Source organism: Mus musculus, chromosome X (assembly GCF_000001635.26).
Source record: "Mus musculus strain C57BL/6J chromosome X, GRCm38.p6 C57BL/6J".
Classification (NCBI taxonomy): Eukaryota; Metazoa; Chordata; class Mammalia; order Rodentia; family Muridae; genus Mus; species Mus musculus.
Genome location: NC_000086.7, coordinates 129,050,829 through 129,069,534, shown reverse-complemented (window position 1 = coordinate 129,069,534; position 18,706 = coordinate 129,050,829). Strand labels below are relative to the sequence as shown.

The following is an 18,706-nucleotide window of genomic DNA, read 5'->3' as shown; positions in this document are numbered from 1 at the left end:
GGATATGGGACTGTTTAGAAGGTCAACTTGATCCTGATTCAACTTTGGTACCTGGTATCTGTCCAGAAATTTGTCCATTTCGTCCAGGTTTTCCAGTTTTGTTGAGTATAAGCTTTTGTAGAAGGATCTGATGGTGTTTTGGATTTCTTCAGGATCTGTTGTTATGTCTCCCTTTTCATTTCTGATTTTGTTGATTAGGATTTTGTCCCTTTGCCCTCTAGTGAGTCTAGCTAAGGGCTTATCTATCTTGTTGATTTTCTCAAAGAACCAACTCCTCGTTTGGTTAATTCTTTGAATAGTTCTTCTTGTTTCCACTTGGTTAATTTCACCCCTGAGTTTGATTATTTCCTGCCGTCTACTCCTCTTGGGTGAATTTGCTTCCTTTTTTTCTAGAGCTTTTAGATGTGTTGTCAAGCTGCTAGTATGTGCTCTCTCCCGTTTCTTCTTGGAGGTACTCAGAGCTATGAGTTTCCCTCTTAGAAATGCTTTCATTGTGTCCCAAAGGTTTGGGTACGTTGTGGCTTCATTTTCATTAAACTCTAAAAAGTCTTTAATTTCTTTCTTTATTCCTTCCTTGACCAAGGTATCATTGAGAAGAGTGTTGTTCAGTTTCCACGTGAATGTTGGCTTTCCATTCTTAATGTTGTTATTGAAGATCAGTCTTAGGCCATGGTGGTCTGATAGGATACATGGGACAATTTCAATATTTTTGTATCTGTTGAGGCCTATTTTGTGACCAATTATATGGTCAATTTTGGAAAAGGTCCCGTGAGGTGCTGAGAAGAAGGTATATCCTTTTGTTTTAGGATTAAATATTCTGTAGATATCTGTCAGGTCCATTTGTTTCATAACTTCTGTTAGTTTCACTGTGTCCCTGTTTAGTTTCTGTTTCCACGATCTGTCCATTGATGAAAGTGGTGTGTTGAGGTCTCCCACTATTATTGTGTGAGGTGCAATGTGTGCTTTGAGCTTTACTAAAGTGTCTTTAATGAATGTGGCTGCCCTTGCATTTGGAGCGTAGATATTCAGAATTGAGAGTTCCTCTTGGAGGATTTTACCTTTGATGAGTATGAAGTGTCCCTCCTTGTCTTTTTTGATAACTTTGGGTTGGAAGTCGATTTTATCCGATATTAGAATGGCTACTCCAGCCTGTTTCTTCAGACCATTTGCTTGGAAAATTGTTTTCCAGCCTTTCACTCTGAGGTAGTGTCTGTCTTTTTCCCTGAGATGGGTTTCCTGTAAGCAGCAGAATGTTGGGTCCTGTTTGTGTAGCCAGTCTGTTAGTCTATGTCTTTTTATTGGGGAATTGAGTCCATTGATATTAAGAGATATTAAGGAAAGGTAATTGTTGCTTCCTGTTATTTATAGGATATTGTCAGTTCCTACATTCTAAACACTCAGTAACAATGGTGAGCAAGATACTGACTCTGTGTATAACACCTCTATTATATTCTCCTTTATATTTGTTGGACCTAAAGTTTATGTTTCCTAAACCCTGGCTAAATAGTTGGATGTATGGAACTTGAGGTCTACACATTATTTCATAATCCACTTTATATATATAAAGAAAGAGCTTGTAGCAAAACCTACTTTTCAAATGGATTAGACAAGGAGTCTCAAAGGATGAATTTTCCATGGTATCTACGTTAGAATCCCCTGGGATGTTGAATAAAATGACATTTATCTTGCTTGCATTCACAAGGTTCTAGGGTAATACTTGGAATTCTGCACATTAACAAGCTCTCCAGGGGTCTTCAATGTATCTCAGTAACTAGGATCCTCAACCACACTTACCAAATACCATTATGCATTATGCTTAGCATCTTAAATAGATCACTCAATTCTTATAAAGTGGTCCTATTTCATGGGACCATTTCACTGCTGTCAGGAGAGCACATAGGAGTTTAGGAACCATTTAGATCAATCATGTGAGTATTCTTTTTAATAAATTTACTTGGTACCAAATTAAGCTTGCTTATTACAAATCTAGGAAACCTAAGCATATTAGGATGAAAATATTCATTAAACTTAACCTATTTGTTTCTGATCTTTACTAAATATTTGGACTGCTATTCTGTTATTAGTTTTTTATGAGAATCTGGGTATCAAGACAGTATTGTCTGTGTTAAATTGATGATACCAATAGAAGACTTGCATTTGAATGCTGATCATTTCTCCCTTTCTAAACATACTGCAAATAGGAAGATGAAAAAGTATCATGACACTTATTGCATTTAGGGTTTGTGGGGTTTTTTTTCTGCCTACTATAATGTCTTTTAGGTGCACGTGTGACTGAGAATCTTAAAATATTCATATTAAAATAAAGTGAAATAGGGCATATGCTTATCATCTCATCATATATATCACTAAATAACCAAGCCAAAATATGTAACTAGAAAAATAGATACTATATTTTAATAAATTCTTGATACTAACAGAGAATGTAGCCAAAATTACCTAGACTCTATGGTCATTTAACCTTGAATGAGCTGTTGAGAAGACAAGGAAAGTTATCTCGAATTACAGTTGAGACAAATCTTTACAGCTCAGACCAGTTTCCAGTTTCTCTTGGATGCAGCACTCAAAACAAATAAAATTATCCAGAGTTCTTCCATTCACAAACATGAAGGGCTAGTATACTTTAGAGATCACCTGTAAATTGGAAGCAGATGTGATGAAATGATAGAAAGAAAAAGGAAAACATCTAACTTAAAATATGACATTTTGTTTCTTGGAATTTTTAAAAAGATGCTTCCTCCTTTGCTTGGGGCTGTGTTACCGGCTTAGCTCTGAGATCATGCTCCTGCCAGCCTATACTCCACCAGCTACCTCTTCCTTCTGACTAACTTTGCCAAAGGTCAGATGGGCTGCCACCTTTCTTGGGAGCTGCGATCACTCCTCCAGTCCCTCCCAGCTAGCTTTGCCAAACCACCACCAATCATCCCATCTTCTCTTTTTCTCCTGCCCACCTTAGCTCCGTGGAAGAAAAACTCTAGACTACTTTATTACTTTAAAACTTGCCAGATAACACAATTGCTGGGCACAAAAACCTCTAAACCTAACTTGTCATCGAACCTATATCAGGTGTACACAGGTGACGGAGGCCACTGGTTCTAGTTACCCTAAGAACGTACATGGTTGTTGCATCCTTCTTGTTCCAAAGCCTAGTCGGAAGTCTTCTCTATCCCTGCATCTGCTCTTCCTCCTCCTGGAGCGCGGAAGTCCCACTTTTTTCCCTTTCACCTAGCAATTAGTTTTTGACTTCTTTATTGACCAAATCAAGAACCAAGTAGGAAAACAACACCTCCCCATACATCTCACCTTTTCTGTCCAAATTACAACTCCCCCCAAAAACATCCAAAAGACAATTAAAAAAAACGACTCTTCTCCCAGATATAAGTTGTAAGAGAAATAAGAATTAACTAAGTTACACAGTATGAGGTACAAATGATATCCAGTCCATTAATTTGCCAATTAGACAAAGTATTCTGCCACATTTCCTAACTGAAAGAATTATGATTTTTATCCCTGGGTAGTATTTAGATTTTTAGCCTGTAATGTTAAAACTATATCATCTACTCTATAAACACTCTCTCTCTGTCTCTCTGTCTGTCTGTCTCTGTCTCTGCCTCTCTCTCTCTCAATTGTAAACAAATTGAGTTTGATAATGAGATTAAAATTAGTCATCCCCACTGGAAATCTGAGGACAGCTAAATATTACTTAAAAATATAGGAAGCACAAATCATAGCTTCCGAAACGTAAGAGACAGTTGACTACCTAGACAGACCCCGATACTTTAAAACCTCAGATAATCTGTCTTCTGCCTTCTGGCCAAGGATCATTTATCTGACGGAAATTAAAGCAGAAATTTGAAGGGTGGCTGACACTGCCTCTGCAAAACCAGTAGTTGACTATTCTGCAAAATGTGTCCTTCTCTGGACAGTATTGTTTGTAGATGACATGGGCAATTTCTGCACAATGGCTTCCTTTCCACAGATAGGAACCTTGCCTGAAGGTGAAGCTGGTCAATATATTCTTTGAACTTAGATGGGGGTGCTGTCTGGAGCAGGTATATCTTACCAACAAATGATTAAATAACATTAAATATCACATTCTGTGGATTTCTGACATTTTTGAGGACTATATAGCAAGGTAATCTGAACTGTTATATCCTGACTACTCAGCTATTTCTAGTTGAAATATATTGAAAACACACTTTTGTAATTAAATCAGAAATCAAACATAATCATGAATTTGATACCTGGCCCTTTTAACTTATATAGCTCAATCATCTGAAAAAAGTTTATAATAGCAGTCATAGAAGGACTAGGTCTAAACTTTGTATTCTTGAAAGAGTTGTGTAGGCACAATGCCTGTCTAAGGGTAACGATATTAATCTCATTTTTATCAATATAATGAAATGTGCTAATGTAAGAAAATATACCTGTATATTGATAACTCTCTATCAATTTGTAAAGATTTCTACCAATTAAGATTATGACTACATAATCAATGTCACCTATTTCCTTCCTGTTAAAAATTCTGACCATTTCCAAAATTCCTAGAATGACAACCTTTATATAATTTGTAAAATAACCATTATTAGACCCCTAAACCCAGGGTGGTCTGATGTTTCTCCATAACTTGTTCTGCCTGAACAGGGGTGACAAAATATCTTTAAAGGGGAGGAGATGGGTAGAGAAACTAGGAGATTTGATTGGCCTTAAGAAAGCCAAGCCAGCAATTATTATCCAGTCACTGATGCCTCAAAGGCTCAGGGATTGACTGAAGTTCTGACTAGATCCATCTGAAAGGTTGAATGAGGCAAGACAACCCAGAATCCATGACATAGGAAGTCCAAGCAGGTCAATTTAGCATGTTTGAGGGTGAATCTTTCTAAAGCTGTACTCTGCAATATACAAATCTCAAAACAGATTTAAGTAGCAACAAGATATATATATTCATTGTGCAGGGCACACAGAATAGTTGAGGATGAAATTCTGCTACTTGTTTGAGCATGTGAAAGACAGATGTTCTTTTTATGTGCAAATTTTAATAATAAGCAATCATAAGAGTTCGTTTATACCATGTGAAGGATGGCACAAAGAATCTTTACCTGTCCTGTTTGATTCTCTTGAAATTTTCAAGTTCTTTAGGGGGTCTTCCTCTGTCATATCCTTTCCAGAACCATGAAATCACCTGAGTATAGGACCCATTCTTTGTCAGGGCAATCCCTCTTGAGGAAACAGAATTAACATAAAAATACAAACATGACCAGGGAAATCCACAATATATCCCCCTTTATGTCCAATTAAAAGGCTCTTTTCTCTCAGCTATAAATTGAGCACAACTATTATAATTATGTAATCCAAAAAGTATAAGATACACTTAACACCCACATTATCAATTTTGTAAATTTAGATAAAGCACTCTACCATCTATCCTAAGTTAAAAGGCTTACAATTCTATACTTGAATTTTGTCCTGGTTTTAGCTTGTATACCAGATGTAGGGGAAAGTGTTGTTTCCCTAATTGGTTCTTGAATTGGTTAATAAAGAAGGCAGAAGCCAATTGCTGGGAGAAAGGAAAAAGGTGGAACCTTCAGGTCCCAGGAGGAAAAAGAGCAGATGCAGGGAGAGAGGAGGAAGCTTTGGACCAGGCTTTGAAACAAGAAGGACACATGAATCACCTGGATAGGCAATCCACTCCTCCTTAGGGCAGCACCTCTTGAGGAAGCAGAATTAAAAAAAAAAATACAAACAATGCCATGTCAATCCACAACAGCTCATTTAATATAGAATAAATTAGAACAATTGAAAATAGTTTTAAGGACATATAAGAACATTTGAATCAGTACTCTTTGGAAAAATAGTCTAATTGCTTAATTTGATTAAGAGTAGCTATAAATTAAGTACTTGCAAGATAATATATGAAATGGTAAATTGTTAGTGATTTATTCTTGCTTGTAGTGTCTTCATAGAATAATTCCTTTTGTATGCTGATGAGCTAGGATTTCCTTGGAAATGTTTTAGTGTGTGCAAAATAGTTTTTTTTAAGTTTAGATTCAACAAAAAGAATAATAAGCAATGAACATATTTTTAAATAGCCATGACAAAGGCAATGACATAAGTTTAGACAAAAACATAGTATGCTATGTAAAAATAAAATCTATTTATATGATTTAAAAACAAAATCCTTAATGTTTTTTGTTGAATAATTAGATGTGATCTATTCTGGATGAATGAAGAGTGTTGAAAAAGGTGATACTCTTCATTTAATTAGATTATTAGATTTATATTCCATATATGTAAATACATTCAGTTGTTCAGTTCTGTTCATTAGTATAGTTTCCAGGACACATGACATTTAGAGTTCAGGAATATTTAAAAAGAAATCATTGGCCTTTACACTTTGGTTCTGGAGATCAAGTTAAATAAAAGTAGAACTCTCCCAAAGGGCTTTATGTAATAAAGTATTAAAAAATAAGATCAAAGTTGAACTTGAAAGGGGTTCATTTTTATATTTTGAATGCATAAAGGACCAGTTACTATATTGATACATGTAATATTGAAAGAAAACAATTGTTTGAAGTTTAAAAGTAACTTTAGCAACTAATTATTATAATTATATAAAACAGAGAAATAAAATATTCTTAACTATATGAAATCTTTCAAGAAATTAAATTCCCACAGTAGTTATTTGAAGACACTGGATAAGGTAAGTGAGCATTCCTAATATATATTAATGCATATTTAAAATTTTTAGTAATTAACATAGCTGTGTCCTGGAGTAGAACTGGCAAGAAGTGAATGAATAATATATAAGAAACAAACAAACAAATGAACAAACCATATACTGACTAAACGAACACAGGGAAAGTAATAAGTAAACCTAGTTCTTTTTCAGTAATATAGAAATGATAAATACATTTTGAGATAACAGGAGAAAACAAGGCTGGTTAATTTATTCAGAACGTTGAAATGTGTTATAACTTTACAACTAGGATTTAAAATTCAAAGCCCATATATTTGATTAGATTAAAATTAAAATAATATACCATTTAACAAATAGATCATGTAGCAGTAAGCAAAATGCTTGGTGATACAATAGCAAAAGTGTAAGGATCTAAACAATCTGCTCATAGAGGAGAGGAAAAAAAAGAAGACTCATGTGAAATTATAGGGGACGGATAGTCTTAGCTTTCCTTGTTATTGCAGGGGTTTCAGTATAAACTCCTGTAACAGGAGAAAAGTATAACAAATTTAATTAATCAATTTTTTGCCTGATAGGAGAGCTTTCTAAAGCAAGATGCAGGTGCAAAAGTCCTGGGGATACTGTCTATCTTTAGATTAGCCTCCAAGAGGAATGACTAACAGTGTAGAAATGTGATTAGACGAAGAGGCTTCAGCTGGACATAAAGGCCCGAGGAAGAGGAGAGAGAAATGGAGGAGAGTGGTTTTTCTTGATTCTAAGGCTCTATTGGAAAATGAAAAGTCTGGTTTCTATTATGTACCTCAGGGGAAAGAATTCTAGTTCCTAGAACTTCCTTTGGAAGAAAAAGAAAAGTAGGAGAACAGAGAAAAGAAAGATGGTACTTCTGAAGCTCATGCTATCTTCAGAATAATAGTATATTACACTTTAGATTATCATCCCCAATGTTGCTTAATTCTACTAATAATTAAATAGTGCAAAAATCAAAAATGGTTTCCTCTTTCCATTATTTTTCTGTAAGGTTATCTTATATAGTCATGGCTGCCCTGAAAGTCACTGTATGGCTCAGGCTTTCCTGGAACTTATTCTACTGTTTTCTGTTTTCTAAGACAGCTAGCATACATGCCCTTCAGTAGAGTTTTGCTTTGTTGTGTTTTGGTATGTGTGTGTGTGTGTGTGTGTGTGTGTGTGTGTGTGTGTGTGTGTGTGTTTGAGTGTGTGGGTGTGTATGTGTGTGTGAAAATAAAATAAGCCCAGTTCTCATTTTCTGCTCATTTCATTAGAACTGAGTTTTATAATTTTTACCTTTTATTTTAATTTCTTTATTAGACATGCAAGATATTATATGCACAAATAGGTTATAAAGAATAAAGCTCAGTAATCAATATCTTCATATTTGACCCTACTTCCCCTTGTAAGTAATGTGTTAAGAATTTGACAGGCAGTGGTGGTGCACACCTTTAATCCCAGCATTCTTGAGACAAAGGGGGAGAGGGGAGGTAGGGGAAGCAACAGGGAGGAGCAGAGGGATTAGAAACTTCGATTGAGATATGACACATGAGACAAAAATAAAAGTTAAGGAAAGAAAGAAAGAAAGAAAGAAAGAAAGAAAGAAAGAAAGAAAGAAAGAAAGAAAGAGAAAGGAAGGAAGGAAGGAAGGAAGGAAGGAAGGAAGAAAGAAAGAAAGAAAGAAAGGAAGAAAGAAAGAAAGAAAGAAAGAAAGAAAAAGACAGGCAAATCTCAGTAAGTTTAAGGTAAGCCTGATCTACAGAGAGAGGTCCAGGACAGCCAGGGCTGTTACTCACATGAACTCAGTTTTGAAAAAAAGAAAAACAAACAAACAAACAAGCAAAAACTCTGGGTCCAACCCAGATATCCACAGTACATTTCAACCAAACACAAAAGAATATACCTTCTCAGTACCGTATGGAACCTTCTCCAGAATTGACTATATTATTGTACACAAAGCAAGCCCCAACAGATAGAAGAGAATTTAAATAACTCCTTGTATCTTATCAGACCAACATGGTTTAATGATAGTCTTCAACAACAACAACAAAAACAACAGAAAGCTTGCAAACACATGGAAACTGAACAAACCTCTACTCAATGACAACTGGGTCAGAGACAAAACAAGAAAGAAACTGACGACTTTATAGAATTCAATGAAAATGAAGGCAAAATATACCTAAGCTTATGGGACACAATGTAAGTAGCATTAATAGGAAACCTCAGCGCTAAATCCCTTCATAAAGAAATTGGAAAATTCTCATATTAACAATTTAAAACCCCACCTGAAAGCTCTAGAACAAAAACAGTCAAACTCACCAAAGAGGAGTAGAGGGTAGGCAATAATCAAACACTGGATTGAAATTAATAAATTGGAAACAAAGAGAACAATACAAAGAATCGACAATACCAAGAGCTGACTCTTCGAGAAAATCAACAATATAGACGAACCCTTAGCCACTTTAACCAAAAGGCAGAGACAGTATCTAAATTAAATATCATAAATGAAAAGGGCGGCATCGCATCAGACACTGAGGAAATCCGAAGAATCATTATGACTTATTTCTAAAGCCTGTCCTCAACAAAATAGGAAAATCTAAATGAAATGGACAAGTTTTTGATTGATACCACTGACCAAAGTTAAATCAGAGACCACACCCAAACATTAGGTTGAGCCCCAGGGAATCCTGTGGAAGGAAGGATTGAAAGGAGTTAAAGAGAAGGAAGCTACAAGAAGTCCTATAATACCTTAATACCTAAGGAAATAGAAGCAGCCATGCAAAGTCTTCTAACCAAAAAAAAAAAAAAAAAAAAAAAAAAAAAAGACCTCGGGCCAGGTGGAATTCTAGCAGACTTCCAAAGAAGAACTAATATCAGTACACCTCAAATTATTCCACAAAATAAGCAAACAAAAGGAACATTGCCAAACTAGTTCTATAGTGTCTCAGTCACCCTAATAGCTAAAGCACTCAAAGACTCAATACAGAAAAAGAACTGCAGGCCAATTTACCTTATAAACATTGATGTAAAAATATCAATAAAATACTTTGAAGCAGAATCCAAGAATACACCAAAAACATTGCTACCATGATCACATAGTCTTCATCACATAGACACAGATACAGTTCAATATATTTAAACATTCATCAATGTAATTTCCCATATAAACAAAGTGAAAGACAATAATACATGGTCTTCTCATTAAATGCTAAAAAAGAAATCCTTTTATAAAATTTAACAGCAGTTTATGATAAAAGTCTTGGGGACATCAGGGATAGAAGGCACATACATAAACACAATAAAGGCATTATACAATAAGCCAGTAGCCAACATCAAATTAAATAGAGAGAAATTTAAATAATTACATTAAATTCAGAGACAAGACAAGGCTTCCCATTCTCTCCATAGTTACTCATTACAGTACTTGAAGTTTTACCAAGAACAGTAAGACAATAAAGGGGGACCAAGGTGACACACATTGAAGAAGAAGTCAAGATATCACGATTTGTGGAGGATATGATAATAAGCATAAATGACCCCACAAAATTCTACTAGAGAGCTCCTACAGCTAATAAACATCTTCAGTAAAGTTGCTGGATACAAATTAACTTAAAATAATCAGTAGCTCTCCTTTATACAAATGATAAGTGGGCTGAGAAAAATGAGGGAAAAAGCACCCTTCATAATAGGCACAAATTATATAAAATATTTTGGTGTAATTCTAACCAAGCAAGTAAAATACCTTTATGACAAGAACTTCAAGTCTCTGAAGAAAGAAACTAAAAAAGATAAAAGAAGATGAATAGATCTGCCATGGTTATGAATCAAAAGCAGTAACATTGTAAAAATGACCATCTTAATAAATGCAATCTATACATTTAATGCCATTTCCATCAAAATTACAACACAATTATTTATAGATCTCAAAAAAACAATTCTCAACTTCATATGGAAATAATAACAATAATAATAATAAAACAGGATTCCTAAAACACTTCTGTGCATTAAAAGAACTTTGGGTGGTATCACCATCACTAATTTCAAGCTGTACTACAGAGTAATAGTAATAAACACCACATAATATTTGCATAAAAATAGAGAGGTTAATTTATGGAATAGAATTGAAGAACCTGAAATAAACCAACACACCCATGGCACTTGATTTTTGAGAAAAAAAAAAGCCATAACCATACAGACAAAAAAGAGTGCATGTTCAACAAGTGGTATTGGTCTCACTGGATATCTGCAAGTAGAATAATGCAAATAGATCCATACCTATCAACTTTCATAAAATTCAAGTCCAAATGGGTCCAAGTGAGTAAAAGACCTGAAAATAAAACTGGAAATACTAAATCTAATAGAAGAGAAAATAAGGAATAACCTAGAATACATTTATAAATGAGACAACTTCCTGAACAGAATGCCAACAGCTCAGGCACTAAGATCAACAATTAATAGATAGGACTTCATGAAACTGGAAAGCTTCTCCAATGCAAAGGACATTGTCAATAAGAGAAAGCAGCAGCCAGCCAAATGGGAAAAGATCTTCAGCAACTCTTCATCTGTCAGAGGGCTGATAAATAAAATATGTGACATTAGACAATAAAAAAACCAAATCACTCAAAAGATGAGGTTCTAGGTTAAACATAATTTTCAACACAGGAATCTCTAATGACTGGGATGCACTTAAATGTTTAACATTCTAAACTATCAGTGAAATGCAAATGACTCTGATATTCTATCTTACACCTATCAGAATGGCCAAAATAAAAAACTAAGTGACAGTTCATGCTGAAGAGGATTTGAAGCAAAGGGAATACTCCTTCCTTGCTGGTGGTAGTACACATTTGTACAATCACATTTGAAATCAATTTGTGGTGTCCCAGAAAGTTGGGAATGGTTCTATTTCATATCTTCTGGGTATATGCCCAAAAGATACTCCATCACATCACAAGGACATTTGATCAACTATGTCAATAGTATCTTTAGTCATAATAGCCAGAAACTGGAAATAGCCTATATGTCCCTCAGTGGAAGAATAGATAAAGAAAATGTGGTACATTTACAAAATGGAATATTACTCGGCTATTAAAATTTACAGGCAAATGGATGGAACTAGAAAATATCATCCTCAGAAAGGTAATAGAGACCCAGAAAGACATACATGTTATACATACACTTACAAGTATTTATCAGCCATAAAATACAGGATAACCCACAGACCCACAGGTGCTAAGTAACAAAGACGGTCTAAGGGGGGAAGCACTGTAATCTTACTGAGAAGGGGAAATAGAATATACATCAGAGGTGGATTGATGGGGGAACTGGATGGAAGAGTGGGTATAAGGGAAACAGGAGGGATCAAGTGAGGGGAGAACAGAGGGAACTTGAACTGGGAGAACTGGAATGGGTGCGTGGGGGAGGCATCATTTAGACAAGCTAGGAATGTAAGACAATGGGAACTCCAAAGAATCTTTGAAGGTGAACACTAGCTAACACTCCTTGTATTGCATTAGAATATGGAACCAGAAGAGGCCACCTCCTATAACCAGGCAAATCTTCCAATGGAAGGATGGGGACACAAACCCACACACAAAATTTTAGGCCCACAATTTGTCCTGCCTATAAGATGTTCAGGGATAAAGATAGAGTAGAAATTGAGGCAATGGCCAATCAAGGACTGGCCCAACTTGAGCTCCTTGCATGAGAGAGAGCCCACTCCTGACACCATTAATGACATTCTGTTGTACTTGCAGACATGAGCTTAGCAAACCATCATCTGTGAGCAATATCTGGAAATAGATGCAGAGATCCACAACCAAACATTAGGTGGAGCCCTGGAGAATCCTATGGAAGGAAGGATTGAAGGAGCCAGAGAGCTTAAGAAGGATACAAGGAAACATAAAGAATCAAATTACCTAGGTCTTTAAGGGATTTCAGATTTTTGAATGACCAAGCAGAGCACATGAATATGATGGACTTAGGCCATGTGCACTTATGTAACAGATGTGCAGCTTGGTCTTCATGTTGGACTCCTAACAGGAGGAAGAGGGACTGTCTCTCACTCTGCTTCCTGCCTTTGGATCCCTTCCCCTAACTGGGCTGCCTTGTCTAGCCTCAATAGGAGAAGTGCCTAGTAGGGTTAAGGTTAGGGTTAGGGTTAGGGTTAGGGTTAGGGTTAGGGTTAGGTTAGGGTTAGGGTTAGGGTTAGGGTTAGGTTAGGGTTAGGGTTAGGGTTAGGGTTAGGGTTAGGGTTAGGGCTACAGATTGATATCCATGGAAAGCCTCTTCTTCTCTGAGAAGAAATCACGGGGAATGGAGGGAGCAGAGGTGAAGGAAGGACTGGGAAGAGAGCAATGAGGGGAAGGTATGATCACAATGTAAAGTAGGTAATTAAATTAATGAATAAAAAAGAATATAAGTATACTCAGGGGAAAAAGGATATAAAAGGAAAGAAATTTTTCAGGAATACCTCTAATACTAGACATTTGTCAGTTGAGGGAGAATTGTGAGTTCAATAATTGAAAGAGCCCTTATTTCTCAGTGAAATTATGTATTGTCCTCACTGAAAAAAGACATATATACATATGGAAGCTTTCTTTCACCTTTTCTTAATTGAAAATGAGTTTAACTATGTAATTTATACATTAGTACTTTTACTTTTGATCCTTAGTGGCCATTACATATAAAGTTACATATATAATAGTTATTTTGCCATAGATGTACAATTTTTAAAGCGTAGAAATGTTGACATAAAGTAATACTTTTAATAGAAATGGCCCATCATTTTATAGTGCAGTAAGTATTACTTTCCATGGCCCAGGAACATAGATTTAAATCACCTCATGTCTTGGGGGACATTATGTGAGCTTGTATAATCACTGAAGGACAAGAAGTCATAAATCCATGTATTTACCAATTACATTTGTGGAAATATCAGTTAAGTAGGCTACTACAAATGGAAAAATATAAATTTCAGATATTATCTTACTTTGTTTATTTTTATTGGACATTTTCTTTATGTTTCACACATTTTCCCCTTTCTAGGTCTCCCCTTCAGAACCCCCCTATTCTATAACCCTCCCCCTGCCTCTATGAGGGTGTTCCCCCACACACACACACCCAACCACTCCTGTTTTTCCGCCCTGGCCTTCCACTACACTGGGGCATTGAGCACTCTCAGGCCCATGGGTGTCTCCTCCCACTAATGTTCAACAAGGATATCCTCTGCCACATATGCAGTTCAAATGGGTCCCTCCATTTGAACTCTTTGGTTGATGGTCCATTCCCCTGGAGCTCCAGGGGTTCCGGCAAGTTGACCTTGTTCTTAATGTTAGAGTTGATAGAAATTGGAGAGTTTATTGATCCATCAGGAGAATGCTAAGTCAGACAGTCTATAGGAGCTTTAAGAGAAGATATTTAGATGCAATTTTATCAGAAAATTCTAACCACAGATGATGTATATTGCACTTTTTGAATGAAATGAACATATGCTAATCCACTATGGGATTTCTAGGTAAAGATTATACACATAACTTTTCATAATATTTACCAACTCTTACATAAGCAATGCATTAGCGTCAGATGGTCTATACAATGTCTACACAGACCTATATAAGAACAGTATATCATCCTTTTGATTTTACTTTTTGCACAACATTGATCAACTTTTCCTATGTGAACTCACTGTTTTGAGTGTCTATTTAAAATGCAAGAGGTTCATAAAGTTTTTACAAATAAGTCTTATGCTAATTCAAAGTGGGAAAAATTTTCAATTTAACAAATAATTCATGTTACATCAAAAGGTTTCTGTAGTTAATTTTATGCAAGTATTATAATCATATCAAAGTCCAATAGGCAAAACAGAGAGAGAGAGAGAGAGAGAGAGAGAGAGAGAGAGAGAGAGAGAATAGAGAGAAACTGCTGCTTCTTAGTCCTTAGTGAATAATGTAATTATTTGGGGAGTGTTTAAAAAATGGTCATGCCTAAGCTTGACCAGAGCTTTGTATTTATTTGATTTTGGGGAGAGCTTGGGATTTACTGTTTCTAATGTATACAAACCAGTGCTGCCTATTTGTATAATACCCAATTGTCAATGACAAATGAGCAAATTGAAACAAACTGCTCACTAAAATAGTACTACCACATAATTAAGTGGATTTTCTTCTAAGGATATAAAAATAGTTTACTATTAGGGACTGTATCAACATAATTCATTATTCTCAAGAGCTTAAGAACAGAGACCATACACTTATTAATAAATATCTAGATGCTGGTCAAAGATTTCCAGGAATTCTCTGAGGTAATCCATCTCCATGATAAAACTACTATTATAAATCATAGAAAAATAATTGTAAAGAGATATACTAAAGTAATCATATTTCCACTAAAGTCAGGATGAACTCAAAGATACACATTTGAATAATAACAAATATTTTGCTAATCTGCATAATACTCTAAGATAATTGATAATGCTAATAAATTTTGTAAGTAAAATTTTATTTATGTGTGTGTTTAAGTGTATATATGTGTGTGTGTGTGTGTGAGTGTGTGTGTGAGTGTATGTATTAATTATCCAATTATGTATATAGAAAATGCAAACAAGTATAAAGATACTTGTAAGGCAAATCAATGGATTATAACTATAGGAAACAGATATTTAATTTCTGTGAAATAAACATTTATAAGAGAAAAGTGTAATATATGTAGAGTAATACAAACATCATACATCAGATCACATTTAATAAATTAGAGGAAAAATAATGTTTCAAGTATTCAAAATGGGTTTCTAAGTTTGGAAAGAACCAATCCATACACTTAATTTTATTTATTTATTCATGTATGTATGTATGTATGTATGTATGTATGTATTTATTTATTTATTTATTGTTGGAGATACAGCCAAGGGTCTTGTTTATGCTAAGTAGGTACTCTATAATTAAGCTATATGTCCAGAACTTATATGTTCTTGTATTTAAAAAAAATATGGTGAAAAATCAAATAATTGCAATTTCTTCACAAATATAATACAAACAAAAATCACAAGACCCATACAATATCTTTTATTTGTTTCCTTGAAACTATATGAAATTGTATAAACTATAATAGAAAATTAAAGCCAAAAAATATCTTTAAAACTTGAAAAATTAGAGAAGGTTACAAAGAATAGTTTTTTTTTTCCAGATAACAAAAATCTCCTTTGTAATGGTCAAGAGAACTTACTTTTCTGGCAGAGGAACCAGGTTTGGCTCAGAGTACCACATGGAACTGCATATATGTCTGTAACTTTATTTTCAGGTGATCTCACATTCTATTTTGGCCTTGGGGAAGAGTTTCCGGAACACATGGGGTACACATAAATTCATAAATTGCAATTGTAAACAGATATACACAATAAATATTTTAAAATCTTATTTGTGAAACTATCAAAATAAATGGATAGGTGATAATCCAGTAACACAATTGGTTAGCACTATACTTACACAGAATAAATGTATAGATAGGTAGATATAGGCTGAAGGACACAATAAAACCAGAAACAGTTGTGCATACATGCCACTTCGTGTGTGTGCATTTGTGTTTCTTTGTATGCCTGTGTGTGTTTCTACAATGTGTTGAAATCAAGCTATGTCCTGGTCTAAGTTACTTCATATTATGTGCAACTGTTTTGTTGTTGTTTGTTTGTTTGTTTGTTTCCTTGTTTTAGTAGACTCTGCTTTTCCCTAAGACCAAATAGACTCCATTTTATAAGCATCTTTTGACTCCATCTTAAGCAATAATGGTAAATGTAGGCTTCGGTTAAAAACAGAAACTGCATCACTTGTTGGGCTCTACCGATCCAAGACAGCTATGGGTTACTCAAATCAGTTTGTATCTAAGATAAGTGGCATAGTGATTTCCTGATCTCCTGAAAGTACCATGAAAGAAGTCAAAATCAGTAGTTTCTGATCTTCCCAGAAAAAGCCTTGCCTGTTCTCATAAGAGACAAGAATATTCCTGCCCTTCACTTATTTTACCCTGTTCCTATAACCTTTCAAACTGCCATGGTTGAGACTTTGGTTTGTGGGATTACCTTTGTCCTCTCTTATTCTTAGCTTCCTTTAAATACATTTTCTTTCCTGCTCAGTTGTTCTATGAGCCCCTAACAATAGCACATTTGCATAGAGGGTTCCAGCAGCAGTCAGGGTGACCCTTTTTGAACAAACACTCCCTGAACCCAGGAAGCAGGTCGGTGGAGAAATGTCACTATTTGTTTTATGATTAGCATGCCTTGGAGCATTGAGTCACAAAGGTCACATTCTCAAGCCTGGGCCTAAAGGCCTAGTTTTTATGTTTGTTTGTTTGTTTGTTTGTTTTGTTTTCATGTTATACTTTTTCACATACACATGTAGTTTTAATCCAGCAACATGACTAGTCTGGCAAAGGAAGTGATCCAAGAATATGATCCAACTAGAATGCAGAAACACCACACACCTTTAAGCTCTCTGGCTGAAATTCATGCCTTTGATCCCTCTGACTGGAATATAGACATACCTTTACTACACACCTTTAATCACAAACAATGACATTTAATTGAGGGCAGACAAAGTGATAAATCAGAGAATGATTTGACAGAGATAGGATGTGCCCAACTCTCAGGAGAAAAGACAGAAAAGAGAGGCTTCTTAAGAATAATGGATGGACCTGGAGGGCATCATCCTGAGTGAGGCAACCCAATCACAAAAGTACACACAATATATACTCACTGATAAGTGGATATTAGCCCAGAAACTTAGGATACCCAAGATATAAGATACAATTTGCGAAACACATGAAAATCAAGAAGTACGACGACCAAAGTGTGGACACTTTGACCCTTCTTAGAACTGGGAAAAAAACACCCATGGAAGGAGTTACAAAGACAAAATTTGGAGATGAGATGAAAGGATGGACCATCTAGAGACTGCTATATCTGGGGATGCAACCCATAATCAGCTTCCAAACGCTGACACCACTGCATACACTAGCAAGATTTTGCTGAAAGAACCCAGATATATCTGTCTCTTGTGAGACTATGCCGGGCCTAGCAAACAAAGAAGTGGATGCTCACAGTCAGCTATTGGATGGATCACAGGGCCCCCAATGGAGGAGCTAGAGAAAGTACCCAAGGAGCTAAAGGGATCTGCAACGCTATAGGTGGAACAACAATATGAACTAACCAGTACCCTGGAGCTCGTGTCTCTAGCTGCATATGTGTAGTCTTCCCTCCCCAGCCTGAAACCTGCTTGCTCAGGGGTAGAGCTTCCTGCTCATTCGTTCTGCCACGCCCACTGCTGGAACCTGCTGCTTTGCTGTTCTGAAGCCATTATGTGCTCACCCTGCTACTGGATTCTCGAGATTATTTGGCGGGAATCGGGTCCCCTCCACCTTCCTTCATAACTGAGTGTGGCAACAGTAAAAATTGAGCTTTGATCAGAGTGACTTTTGACTTGGCTTCTTTCTTCCGCCCGTCTAGTTCCTCTCTTGCAGGCCGAGTTGCCATCTCAGTTGAACTGTTCGTTGCGAGCTGCTGGCCAGCCGCAACACATATATATCAGAAGATGGCCTAGTTGGCCATCAGTGGAAAGAGAGGCCCATTGGTCATGCAAACTTTATCTGCCTCAGTACAGGGGAATGCCAGGGCCAAGAAGTGGGAGTGGGTGGGTGGGGGAGTGGGTGGGGGAGCGTGTGGGGGACTTTTAGGATAGCATTGGAAATGTAAATGAAATAAATACCTAATTAAAAAAAAACAAAAAGAACAGTCAGAGAACTGAATTCAGTTCAGAGCAATTCACTTTGGAGCAGTTCAATTTGATGCAGTTCAATTGAGTGCAGTTGTGCTCATTTCAGTTTGTGGAGTTTAGAGGGCTTCCTAAGCAGAGAAATTAAGTCTGAAGCCAAGTGAAGCCAATTTGAATCAGTCAGCTTTAGCCAACCAGCCAAAATTCAGAAATAGCTAGAAAGTAT

The 18,706-nt window shown here is 35.9% G+C and overlaps 1 long non-coding RNA gene across 1 annotated transcript; it reads right to left on the bottom strand.

Annotated features, from left to right (window-relative positions):
• Positions 1-2,388: 2,388 nt before the first annotated feature.
• On the bottom strand, positions 2,389-18,011 carry 4930558G05Rik (RIKEN cDNA 4930558G05 gene). Its single transcript, NR_045441.1, has 4 exons — positions 17,920-18,011; positions 5,118-5,237; positions 3,135-3,243; positions 2,389-2,652 (listed from the first exon to the last, which is right to left on the bottom strand). It is a non-coding gene; the product is annotated as an RIKEN cDNA 4930558G05 gene (long non-coding RNA).
• Positions 18,012-18,706: the final 695 nt, after the last annotated feature.